This window comes from Rhamphochromis longiceps, linkage group LG15, assembly GCF_057381845.1.
Source record: "Rhamphochromis longiceps isolate RC_006_pf linkage group LG15, R_longiceps_female_GT1.1, whole genome shotgun sequence".
Lineage (NCBI taxonomy): Eukaryota > Metazoa > Chordata > Actinopteri > Cichliformes > Cichlidae > Rhamphochromis > Rhamphochromis longiceps.
In genome coordinates this window covers 33,642,737-33,655,617 of record NC_140571.1, presented here as the reverse complement: position 1 = coordinate 33,655,617, position 12,881 = coordinate 33,642,737, and the positions used below count along the sequence as shown (strand labels likewise).

The following is a 12,881-nucleotide window of genomic DNA, read 5'->3' as shown; positions in this document are numbered from 1 at the left end:
CGGAATCATATCGGTATCGGCAGATATCCAAATTTATGATATCGGTATCGGACATAAAAAAGTGGTATCGTGCCATCTCTACATTCAACACCATCAGGCCAACCCTCCTGGGTGATAAACTAAGAGAGATGCAGGTGGATGCTTCTCTGGTGTCCTGGATTGTTGATTACCTGACAGGAAGACAACAATATGTACATCTTCCACAGTGTGTGTCTGACAAGATAATCAGCAACATAGGGGCACCACAAGGGACCGTCCTCCCCCCCTTCCCTCTTCCCCCTCTACACCACAGACTTCAACCACTGCACAGAGACCTGCCATTTTCAGAAGTTTGCTATTGACTCTGGGGTGGTTGGACGCATGAGCAAGGGTGATGAGTCAGAGTACCGAGCTGTGGTTGACTCCTTTGTCACGTGGTGCAAGCAGAATCATCTGCAGCTCAATGTGGCAAAGACCATGGAATTGATTGTGGATTTTAGGAAGACCAGGAAAACCTTGACCCCTGTTTCAATCCAGAGGATCAATGTGGACATTGTGGAGAACTATAAATACCTCGGAGTACACAAAAAAACCACCAAAAACACCACTGCACTTTACAGGAAAGGCCAGAGCCGTCTCTATTTTCTGAAGCAGCTGCGGTCCATCAACATCTGTTGGACAATGTTCAGGATTTTCTATGAGTCTGTTGTGGCCAGTGCATGCTGGGGCAGCAGGTTGAGGGTCGCAGATGCCAACAGACTAAATAAACTGATCCGCAAGGCCAGTAATGTTGTGGGGATGGAGCTGGACTCCCTTAGGGTGGTGTCGGAGAGGAGGATGTTGTCCAAGATAAAGACAATGTTGGATAATACCTCCCACCCACTCCATGACTTGCTGGCAAGCCACAGGAGTACATTCAGTGAGAGACTGATATTACCAAAAAGCAACACTGAAGGACACACAGGATAAATAAGCATGTTTACAAATGTTTTTCTGTGTTCGAGATCTCACTTCAGTCCAGGAGAAGAGGCTTGAGGTGAGGAGTGGACACAAGAGCAGGGAGAGAGCAGTTTTGGAGGAGGAGAACGACATGATGAAAATGTACAAATGTTAAATGGTCATATATGAAAGAGCTATTTGTGATTTTTTAATTTAAAGATGTTTACTATGTACAGTGGCTTGCAAAAGTATTCGGCCCCCTTGAACTTTTCCACATTTTGTCACATTACAGCCACAAATATAAATCAATTTTATTGGAATTCCACGTGAAAGACCAACACAAAGTGGTGTACACGTGAGAAGTGGAATGAAAATCATACATGATTCCAAATATTTTTTACAAATAAATAACTAAAAAGTGGGGTGTGCGTAATTATTCAGCCCCTGAGTCAATACTTTGTAGAACCACCTTTTGCTGCAATTACAGCTGCCAGTCTTTTAGGGTCTGTTTCTACCAGCTTTGCACATCTAGCGACTGAAATTCTTGCAAAACAGCTCCAGCTCAGTCAGATTAGATGGACAGCGTTTGTGAACAGCAGTTGTCAGATCTCAAATCTAATTTTTCATGATTTGTTGAATTAACCCTCTGAGGTCTGAAATACAACTGCCCATTTTTGACTCCTTTTTACATTTGTATTTTACCCTCAAATTGTTTCATTTTATTTTTTTCCCCTTGCCTTGTTTAGTATCATTCTTTTCAGCTCAACTGAATTTAGTTGTTTTTTGCTCATGACAGTGCAGATTTCTGACATTTTGTGTAATTTAAGCATGTAACAATGTGATTGTTTTCTAACAAAAGACAGTGTGAAACTTCAGTTAGACTTGTGTTTGTAAAGCAACCACCCCATGTTGTGTAGCTTTCTGGATTTTATACTTATTGGGCTACATATTTATTATACAGGCTATACAGTACATAAAATCAAAACGCATTGGCTACAGACAATAATTAAGTTATAGACTATAAGATAAGATAAGATAAGATAAGATAAGATAAGATAAGATAAGATAGAACTTTATTAATCCCTCGGGTGGGTTCCTCTGGGAAATTCGATTTCCAAAAAAGCACAGCACCGACAGAAGTTACAGAGTTACAGAATATTATATATATATATATATATATATATATATATATATATATATACACACACACACACACATATATATAAATACAGAGACAATATAAATAAAATATACGAAGGGGATAAATAGAATAAATAGGAATAAAAAATAAAAATACAAGTGAATTGCACATTTCAAGTATTGAGGTCTATTGCACTGTTGACTATTTACAAAAAGTATTGCACAAAAGGTATTGCACAGTGAGGTGAAGAGGCACTACAGCTTAGTTGTTCCCCCCTCCTTTGTCCTCCTGTTTCCCCTCCCTCTCCCCTCCAGAGAGGAGTTAAACAGTTTGATGGCGTGTGGGACAAAGGAGTTTTTAAGTCTGTTAGTTCTTGTCTTTGGGAGAAGCAACCTGTCACTGAACAGACTCTTCTGGTTGTTAATGGCCGTGTGCAGAGGATGCCTGGCATTGTCCATAATGTCCATCAGTTTCTTTAATGTCCTTTTCTCTGCCACTGTCACCAGAGTGTCCAGCTTCATGCCGACCACAGAGCTAGCCTTCCTGATCAGTTTCTCCAGCCTGGATGAGTCCTTCTTTGCTGTGCTGCTCCCCCAGCACACCACAGCATAGAAAAGTACTCCAGCAACCACCGACTGGTAAAACATCCTCAGGAGCTTCCTGCAGATGTTAAAAGACCTCAGCCTCCTGAGGAAGTACAGTCGGCTTTGGGCTTTTTTATACAGGTGCTCTGTGTTGCATGACCAGTCCAGTTTATTGTCCACCCACAGCCCGAGGTACTTGTACTTGTTGACCACCTCCACCTCCTCCCCCTCTATCTGAACCGGCAGTGGACCTTCTCTGGACCTCCCGAAGTCCACAACCAGTTCCTTAGTCTTTGAGGTGTTGAGTTGCAGGTGGTTTGTGTGACTCCATGCGACAAAGTTCCTCACCAGACTTCTGTACTCCTCTTCCTGATCATCCCAGATACACCCCATGATGGCTGTGTCGTCTGCAAACTTCTGAATGTGGCATAATTCAGAGTTGTAGCAGAAGTCAGAGGTGTACAGGGTGAAGAGAAGAGGGGACAGCACAGTTCCCTGTGGTGCTCCTGTGCTGCTGACCACTGTGTCAGACGTGATGTCCTTCAGCCTGACGTACTGTGGTCTGTCGGTGAGGTAGTCGGAGATCCAAGCGACCAGGCAGGGGTCCACCTCCATCCTGTTCAGTTTTTCCTGAAGCATACAGGGCCGGATGGTATTAAAGGCACTGGAAAAGTCAAGAAACAGGATCCTGACCGTGCCTTTTCCCCCATCCAGGTGTGAGTGGGCTCTGTGTAGGAGGTACAGGATGGCATCCTCCACTCCGACACCCGCCTTGTATGCAAACTGTAGTGGGTCCTGGGCATGTTGTACCTGTGGTCGGAGGAGGTTGAGGAAGAGCCGCTCTAGAGTCTTCATAAGATGTGACGTCAGTGCCACCGGTCGGAAGTCATTCAGCTCATTGGGCCGGTTCTTTTTGGGGACCGGGACGATGCAGGATGTCTTCCATAGGGCGGGCACTCTCCCCAGTCGCAGACTGAGGTTGAAGACTCGTTGTAGCGGCTCTCCAAGTTCAGCAGCACACGCCTTTAGCATCCTAGGACACACCTTGTCTGGGCCTGCTGCCTTTCTGGGGCGAAGCTTCCTCAGTTGTCTCCTGACCTGATCCACTGTGACACTGGGAGATGTTTGGGAGGAGGGGAGGGGGGGAGATGTCTTGCTGCTGAGAGAGGGATTGGAGGAGGGGGGTGTCATGGTGTCAGGAAGGGGGGGAAGCGAGGGAGGTAGGAGAGTGGGGATTGGACTCTGTAGTGAAGGTGAGGGTGAGGGTGGGGGGGTTGTGGGCTGGTCAAACCTGTTGAAGAAGTTGTTGAGTTCGTTTGCCTTCTCCACAGTCCCCCCCACTGTGCTTTTCTTGGTGTTGTGGCCTGTGATGGTTTTCACACCATTCCAGACCTCCCTCATATTGTTCCTCTCCAACTTCTGTTCCACCTTCCTCCTGTAGGTGTCCTTTGCTTCCCTCAGGCAGCGTTTCACCTCCCGCTGTGCTGCTTTCATCTCCTCCTTCACTTTGCTCCTGAAAGCCTTCTTCTTCATGTTGAGGACAGCTTTGACTTCCTGTGTTACCCACGGTTTGTTATTAGGATAACACCGTACCGTCTTAGCAGGGGCGACCGTGTCCACACAAAAGTTGAGGTAGTCTGTAAGACAGTGTGTCGCCCCCTCTATGTCCTCACCATATATATTTATATGAAAAACGTGTACTTACTGCAATTGACTCATTTTAACCATATTTAACCACCTGCATATGTGTTTGAAAAAAAAGGCTTTGATTTTGCCCCCCCATTTGATTTCTTTGCCACCCTCATGCCACCCTAAGAAAATTTCTCTAGATCCGCCCCTGAGTGGGTGGGAGGTATTATCCAACATTGTCTTTATCTTGGACAACATCCTCCTCTTTTGCAAGCCACTGTATGTGGTGGTAATGTCCTTCTTGGCCACTGTGTTCAAGATGGTGAGGCAACATGACGAATTCTGGTGCACGCTCCTTATTTTCAAAATAATAATTCAAACTTTTGGAGAATGGATCAATTTGGTGGAAGATGTGATTAAAGACTAACGAATATATTCATGAGGACAGTTTTCCTTTTTTCCTATTAAACAACTTCAAAAAAATTACTTGCCGCACTTTTAAATGAATCACACAAGTGTAATTTACTAAGATTAAAAGCAGGCAATTTACTCCTTTTCTCAGAATTGTTTAAAAGTTCATGATAATCACTGTAGATAATACTCACAAATGTCAGTCCTGTAGGCCTATAGGTAGCTATTGGTTCTTCACCCTGAATGCTTAGAGCTGAGCCTCACATTTTAGTTATTCAGTACATATTTAAACTATTTTTATATACATATACAATGCAATCCAAACTCATATTTATTGCATTTTTCACAGCCTTAACAGCAGCAAGGCGGGCTATTAAAGACATATTGAGCTGAGTGCAACTATTGTCTTCTCACAATATGAGAACAGTTAATGAAGTCTTTGGTGGAACCCACTTTAATCACACTCCAAGCTGCTGCTCAGTTAAGTTTTTACGACTCTCAGAGCAGAAGAAACAAGAGGCTCCTTTTGCTGATGTCAGATGGAACTGATGTTAAAAGTAAGTCAGAGCTCATTCTCTGTATTCCAAAAAAAGGTGCGATTATCGTTCCTTTCAGACCAGCGAATATACGCTTATTTTAAATTCTTAAGACTGAAATCTACTGATCACACTCTAACATCCAACCACATGAGCAATTACCATTATTTTATCCTTGTTTAAGATATGGCAGCATCATTCATCCTCCAAAGAAAACCTGATGGAAACTAAACTAGCAGTTCATTAGGAGTCTGCTGTTTATTTGACACAGCGCAGAACATGCCTCGTCTGTTATGTTGTACGCAAAACACATATTTAGCTTATCTGTGAGCAAACATGGGGCTGATCAAAGAAAGGCGCCACCACAACATCATTTGGCAAGTCAGACATAACACTGTGCATCCCCACCCTGATGTGGGGAACGTCACGCAGTGGAACATATGTATACATTTGTTTAAAAGACAATGACAAAGGGACTCCAGTGCCAAACAGATCATTTTAAAACATGAAAATAGCCTAACACTAACAGACGAGACCCAGGACTTAGAAGTCAGCTGTGGATTTTGTGGTGTTTCTCTAGCTCTGTCACTGGAGACACAGATGGGAGGGGTTAATGTAAATATTGCGTGTCCTGAATACACATATGGGAGCAGCAAACTGTAAACACACATACATGTAACGCCATCATTTTTAACTGTTCAACAAACAATAAACAACAGATCATGTGCAGTGCTGGATCTGATGATGTCTAAAAAGTAACTGGACAAGTTAAATAACCGAAAATAAAATGTTAATTTATAGTACATGGTTGAAAACCCTTTGCTGCCAATGACAGCCTTGAACTCAAAGAAGTCTTGAACTCAAGGACATCACCAGATCCTGCGTTTCCTCCTTTTTAATGCACTGCCAGGCCTTTACTGCAGAAGCTTTCAGTTGCTGTTTGTTTGTGGGCCTTTGAGTTCGAAGTTTAGTGAACAACTGAAATCCACTCTCAGTTGGGTTACAATCAGCTGACTGACTTGGTCATTCAAGAATATTCCACTTTTTTGCTTTAATAAACTCCTAGCATGCTTTGGCTGTATGCTTTTGGTCATTGTCCAGCTGCATTATGAAATGCCGCCCAATCAGTTTGACTGCATTTGGCTGTATTTGACCAGACAGTGTGTTTCTGAACACCTCAGAATTAGTTCTGTAAAGCCATCACAGTGCCTTTACAGATTATGTGGTATGCTTTGGATCATGAGCTGTTCCACGCCTTCTCCATACTTTTTTGTTGCCATCATCCTGGTGTTGATCCCTGTTTCATTTGTCCAAAAAATGTTTTTCCTCAACTCTGCTGGCTTTCTTAGATCCTTAGATGTTTCCTTCTTCTTCTTTTTTTTTTAGCAAGTTCAATCTAGCCTTTCTATTCTCAAGTTTTATGAGTGGCTTGCACATTGCAGTGAACCCTGTGTCAATCCTTACTTTAATGCAGTTCTCTTTATGGTACACTTGGATATCAATATGCCTACCTCCTGGAAAGTGTTGTTCACTTGGTTGGCTGCTGTTAAGGGGTTTCGCTTCACCATGGAAATGATTCTGCGATCATCCACAAGTGTTGTCTTCCATGAACATAAGTTCAGTAGTGCTTTCTTTCTTTCTCAGAGAATGTAACAAACTGTAGCAATTTCTGAGATGTATTTTTTCTTGTTTTCACAGCTTAAGTATGCCTTTTTTCACCTGCATGGAGAGCTCCTTTGACTGCATGTGGTCTGTTTACAGCAAAATCTTCAAACACCACACCTCACATAAAACTCCAGGCCTTGCTTAATTGATAATGGCTATACAAAGCAATTGCCCATACCGGCCCATGAAATGCCATTAAATTGTGTCCAATTACTTTTGGTCATGTTAAGGAGCTGAAACACCTAAATCCTTCATCCAATGTCAGTGATGTAAGCTGAAAGTCTACACATTATGTCCATCTACATTATATAAATGCATTGTGCAATAAATGCACAGTGTCAATGTCCAAATATATATGGGCCTAGCTGTATGTACTGCTTGTGTTTTTCTATCACTGGAGAGAGACAGCAAAGTAAAACCTGATCTTGCTGAACTCCATTACAGAAAATGGCAGAAAATAAATCAGGCACAGAGTGCCTAAAGTGACTAAGGGAACAAAAACACAGTGATCATGGTAAGGTATATAATTAAAGTACAACACATCACACACTCTTTCTGTCTCGTACTGCTGTGGTACTCTTAGTAGTCAAAATCTGAAACTGAATCAAAAAACTTCAATGTGCACTCTGCAGCATTTAAGAAATACTTTAATAAAATAATTTAATCCCCAATGTATTAATGTCTTGGAGTATAAAACATACAAAATATTTCTCATCTTTGAAGAACCATTTGAATTTCCTCTCTAATCCAAAATGGTTGACGAGTTACAGTAATGGGAAGCACACATGGTAAAATCTACACCGCATTCCAAATGATTATGCAAATTGTGTTTAAGTGTCATAAAGATTAAATAAGTTGTTTTTCAATTAAACCCATGGATGGAATTGTGTCTCAGGGCTCTTTGGATGACTGAAATCAATGCCGGACACCTATGATCATTAGTTTGCCAGGTGAGCCCATCCATCCATCCATCCATCCATTCGCTTCCGCTTATCCTTTTCAGGGTCGCGGGGGGTGCTGGAGCCTATCCCAGCTGTCATAGGGCGAAAGGCGGGGTACACCCTGGACAGGTCGCCAGTCTGTCGCAGGGCTAACACATAGGGACAGACAACCATTCACACTCACATTCACTCGCACATTCACACCTAGTGGCAATTTGGATTATCCAATTAACCTATCCCCACAGGTGAGCCCAATTACAGGAAAAACTACTAAAGAAGGATATTCCACATTATTAAGCAGACCATCATTTTCAAGCAATATAGGAAGGAAATAGGATCTCTCTGCTGCTGAAAAGCATGAAATAGTTGAATGCCTTGGACATGTAATGAAAAACTTAGCTATTTCATGAAAACTTAAGCGTGATCACCATAATGTTAAGAGATTTGTGGCTGAGTCAGAGCACACACAGGTTTGTGCAGATAAAGGCACAATGATGAAGGTTTCTGCCAGAGAAATACATCAGACAGCAGCTGCTAAAAGGCCATTACAAAGCAGCAAACAGATATTTGAAGCTGCTGGTACCTCTGGAGCCCTGCGAACATCAAGGTGTAGGATCCTCCAGAGACTTGCAGTTGTGCATAAACCTTCTATTTGGCCATCCCTAACCAAGGCTACGTCCACACGTACCCGGGTATTTTTGAAAACGCAGATTTTTCTATGCGTTTGCACCTTTCGTCCACACATAAACAGTGTTTTTGGTCACTGAAAACGGAGATTTTTTAAAACTCCGGCCAGGGTGGATATTTTTGAAAACTCCATTTTTGCATTTACGTGTGGACAAGAAAAACTGAGAAAACGCAGCGTCAAAGGTGTGTGCATTTTTTGACGTCACAGTGTGCGCCACGTTATTGTTTCGGTGAAATGAATTTCTACAATACTGTTACTGTTAATTGTACTCTCTGCAGTGTTTAAATGCTTACATATACACACACAGTTACTGTCCCTCCACACATAGGACTGGGTTCTGCTTCTATGCCCCAGCTTTGTTTACTTTTTCCCACCGAGGCTTCTAGCTGATCGGCCCTTTTAGGGTCCCCGAAGGTGTGAAAATGACCTCTGCAAAGTATGTGTAGTTTCTGACTGACCACTTTCTTCCATGGTAGAAAGAGAAGAACTGTGCCTTCTGCAACACAACCATCTTCATGCAAGACAATGCACCATGTCATGCTACAAGGAATACTTGTGCATCATTGGCTGCTATCGGCATAAAAGAAGAGAAAATCATGGTGTGGTGCCCATTTTTCCCTGACTTCAATCCTATTGAGAACCTTTGGAGCATCCTCAAGCAAAAAAATATGAGAGTGGGAGGCAGTTCACATCCAAACAGCAACTCTGGGAGGCTATTCTGACATCCTGCAAAGACATTCAAGCAGAAACTTTCAAGTTCCATGGATATGAGAATTGTAAAACTGCTATCAAATAAGGGGTCCTATGTTAATATGTAACTTGACCTGTTAAGATGTTTTTGATTGAAATAGCTTTTGATTTCAGTAAAATTGATCTACTAATGCTGCAAATTCTACAAATAACCATTTTGAGTTCTTTACAACCTAAAAAACTTTTGAAACTCTGTTTGTGTAATATTTTGGAGCAGTGCATTTTAAGTTTTTTATTTTTGAAAGAGATACTGTTTTCATTGGTAGTTTTGTTCAGTAACATTTGAATTATAATCTATTGGTTGATGAATCAAAAATTATACCGACTGTCATTTGAATCGACTGCTTAGGAAAATCAGAGGAAAATATCATTTGCATAATAATTTGCAACACAGTGTAGGTAGAGCTGATTTTTCTGTCTGTGCTCAGACAGCAGTACCTTGTGAATGCTTTACTGTGATACACTGAATATCCCTATAAAGCATATTTCTCTGCTTTCTAAATCTGTTTGAAATCTGTTTCTTGCACAAACTGTAATGAAGTTATGATGGGGTTTTTTTGTATGTCCCATCCGGCACTGTAGCAATCAGAGTTATTGTCTGAAGGCCAAGAAAAATGCCCAACAGATTTATACGGCGTTTGCTATACTGGTCCACTTGATTGTCATATTTTATTTGACATTAATTATTATTATTATCATTATTGTTATTATTGTCTGTGAAGGTTCTCAGTCATCCAGGTCATCGTAGTCAAAGGAGCTTGCAAAGAAAAGCGTCTGGACTTCTTTAAGTTGCTTGAAGACGTTTCACCTCTCATCCGAGAAGCTTCTTCAGTTCTAAGGTCAAATGGTGGACTCTCCATGTTTGCAACAGTAAGCAGATGAGAATGGGTAAGTGTGCATGTTTTCAGGTTCCTTCCTTCCTTCTTCTCGTTCCAACTTTTTCAAGGTTTGGTGTTGGCACAATAAAGACACAAACAAAGATGTCATATTCAATCCACTTGCTACTTTGCAAACTAATTTAGCCTTGTGGTATGGATGACTTCATCATCCAACTTAAATCTTTATAAAGCTGTAAAAACATGGATACAGTTGCTGTGTCAACATACAAGTGGCACATGTACGCACTCACTTCATGACAGCCCTGAGCGATGGATGCATAGAAAAACACTGTGACAAGCTAGATAGTAATATAGTTACTGATTACAATAAAAGTCTATCAGGATTATATAAGAGTGCAGACAGCTGAATGGTGTTTTGTCTCTAGAAAAAGCTGTAGTCTAAAAGACCAGGGTTTAGGAAAATGTTGCAAAAGTGTAATAGGATTCTGCTTTGAAGGATTACAATCACACCATAAACCATGGGATTTTGGTTAGGAGCCTTCCGATGCAGAAAGCAGCCACGCTATCAGACATAGGATGCTCCAAACAATTCTTCTGAGCTAAACAAATTCAGTAGTGAATTTAGCAGTGGATGCTGAGGTGAATGAGTGGTCAGAGACGTGGTGAATTTGATGAGAGCATTTTGGTATTTTTGCAGCTTAATACTATGTTTGAAATGAAACTGCAGACTTTAAAGCAATCTTATTTTGGATTTGCTGGATTACCATAAAAACCAGAGCACATGCCACTTCACCATTTTACTGAGAAAATTAGGCATTTCTTTATTTCACTTGCTCCACCTCTCCTGGGTGATACTTGCTGACTTCAGACTAGCAGCTGAATTACACATGTGTATATTGCTAATAAAATTCGAGCAAAACCAAAGCAGTGGTTTCAAAATATTGTCAATGAAAACTAGTCCTATTTACTACTTCTCCCTATCGCTAACAGCTGCAGTTAGCCTCTTCCTTCTGCTGTGAATTACATTAAATGTGTTTTGTCCACATACTCGAAACCAATGGCCTGAGAGTTGTAAGAAGGTCCAAGTAATTACAGGGTTGGACAAGGAGGGTTGGACAAGTTCACCTAACCAGTGGTCATTACAGTCCAAAGCCCCCTGTTTGATGCATGGGAGCGCAGCAAACCCTTCATGACTGACCAGCTATTATAAACCTACAATAGAAAGAAGCCAAATAATCCATCAAATCATCTGAACCAAGTTTCAAAGACTCACATGCTGGGAAAAGGTGTGACAGTACATAAAGTTTTTGGTTTAGCAAAGGAAGCTAAAAGCAAAACTGAAACCCTCTTTTGTTTTGCTATTTTTTAGAAAATGAAAATATGCTAAAGTAGCTACAGCAACAGGTTATAACTCTTCTTGTATCAGTTGGTGTATTCAGTTCAGTATCAGGCACTTAAATGCCTAATGCTGTGAATAAGAAAAGTGCCTGAGCTGGTTAACAGACACAGACTCATGTGCTGGGTCAGACACCATAATATACTTGCAAGTTTTGGCCATGTCCACACTAATACAATTTTGTTTGAAAACACATCTTTTCCCCTCTGTTTTGGCCTTCCGTCCACACTGAGATGGCGCTTTCGGTCAAGGAAAACACAGCGTTTTGAAAACGCTCTCCAAAGCGGATACAGTCGCAGTGTGGACCGTGAACACGGAGCCTTTTCGAAAACAATAGTGTATTTTAGTCATGTGTTGCAGTCATGTGACCAGTTAAACTAAGATTATGGAGGGCATTATACAGCAATTGTTTTGTTTGCTCTCAATTTTGACAGCCCTATTAAAGATTAATATCAGTTTGTACATGCTGTAGACAGCTTTTCCTCAAAATCTTTAATTCTCACTCGCTTTTGCAACTTTGTACTTTTATGTTACTTGCAGCAACAACTCCACCTCATTGTTAGTCCATTTAATGTCCGCAATGTTTCAAAGAGCCGTTAAGTAAATAAACGGCAGACAGTTTCACCCACGCACAATACAGGAATGCAGCGTTTTCGATTGTTTCAGTGTGGATGAACAACTTTTTGGAAACGCTTGGAAAGGATAGTGTGGACGCGGAGCGTTTTTAAGCGAAAACGCCTATTTCAAATTTATCTGGATTAGTGTAGATGGAGCCTTTGTCTTAGCACGGCTGGCAAAAAAATGCCTTCCTTTAGTCCTGATCCCCCCAATCTTGCCCGTTTAAGATTTGTTCTGTTCCTTTTTTTTAAAAAATTATTATAATTATGTATTTATTTTATTTTCATGTTTTAAAACGAATTGTTCTGTTCCTACATATATCCACAAAAGTTTTTGACCTTGAACTATTCACAGCACTCTGTAAATCACACCATTCAGTGTTAGTGTCAACACACCCACGGCTACAAAGCTGTAAATGCAGTCGCTTTTGGGAACACAAAGCCCCCGTTTTGGTAAGAGCAGCAATCTTCAGACTGTGTTTACACGTCTCAGCACAGTTTAAAGAGTGCAGTCCAAGAGCTTTGTTTCATTCCTCCACAGCCTCGCTGTGTTCTTTCTTAAGCACCCCTGTAAACAACACATACTTCATTTTGTGAATGGTTTAGCTGACTGCAGCCAAAAGCTACAGAGGAAACATGGACCTATTATTTATTATTACATTTCACAGTGCTGATAAAAAAAGATGCAAATCTGACACTGTACAATTAAATGTAGATGTTGCCTTTTCTGTGATGATGGACCATAAATAAAAGAAAAACCCTACTC

At 41.2% G+C, this 12,881-nt stretch overlaps 1 protein-coding gene across 1 annotated transcript in view; it reads right to left on the bottom strand.

The window, feature by feature from the left end:
• nt5dc1 (5'-nucleotidase domain containing 1) overlaps nt 1-12,881 on the bottom strand; it is an 89,010-nt gene that overhangs the window by 41,899 nt on the left and 34,230 nt on the right. The gene's annotated exons all lie outside the window — the stretch shown is intronic.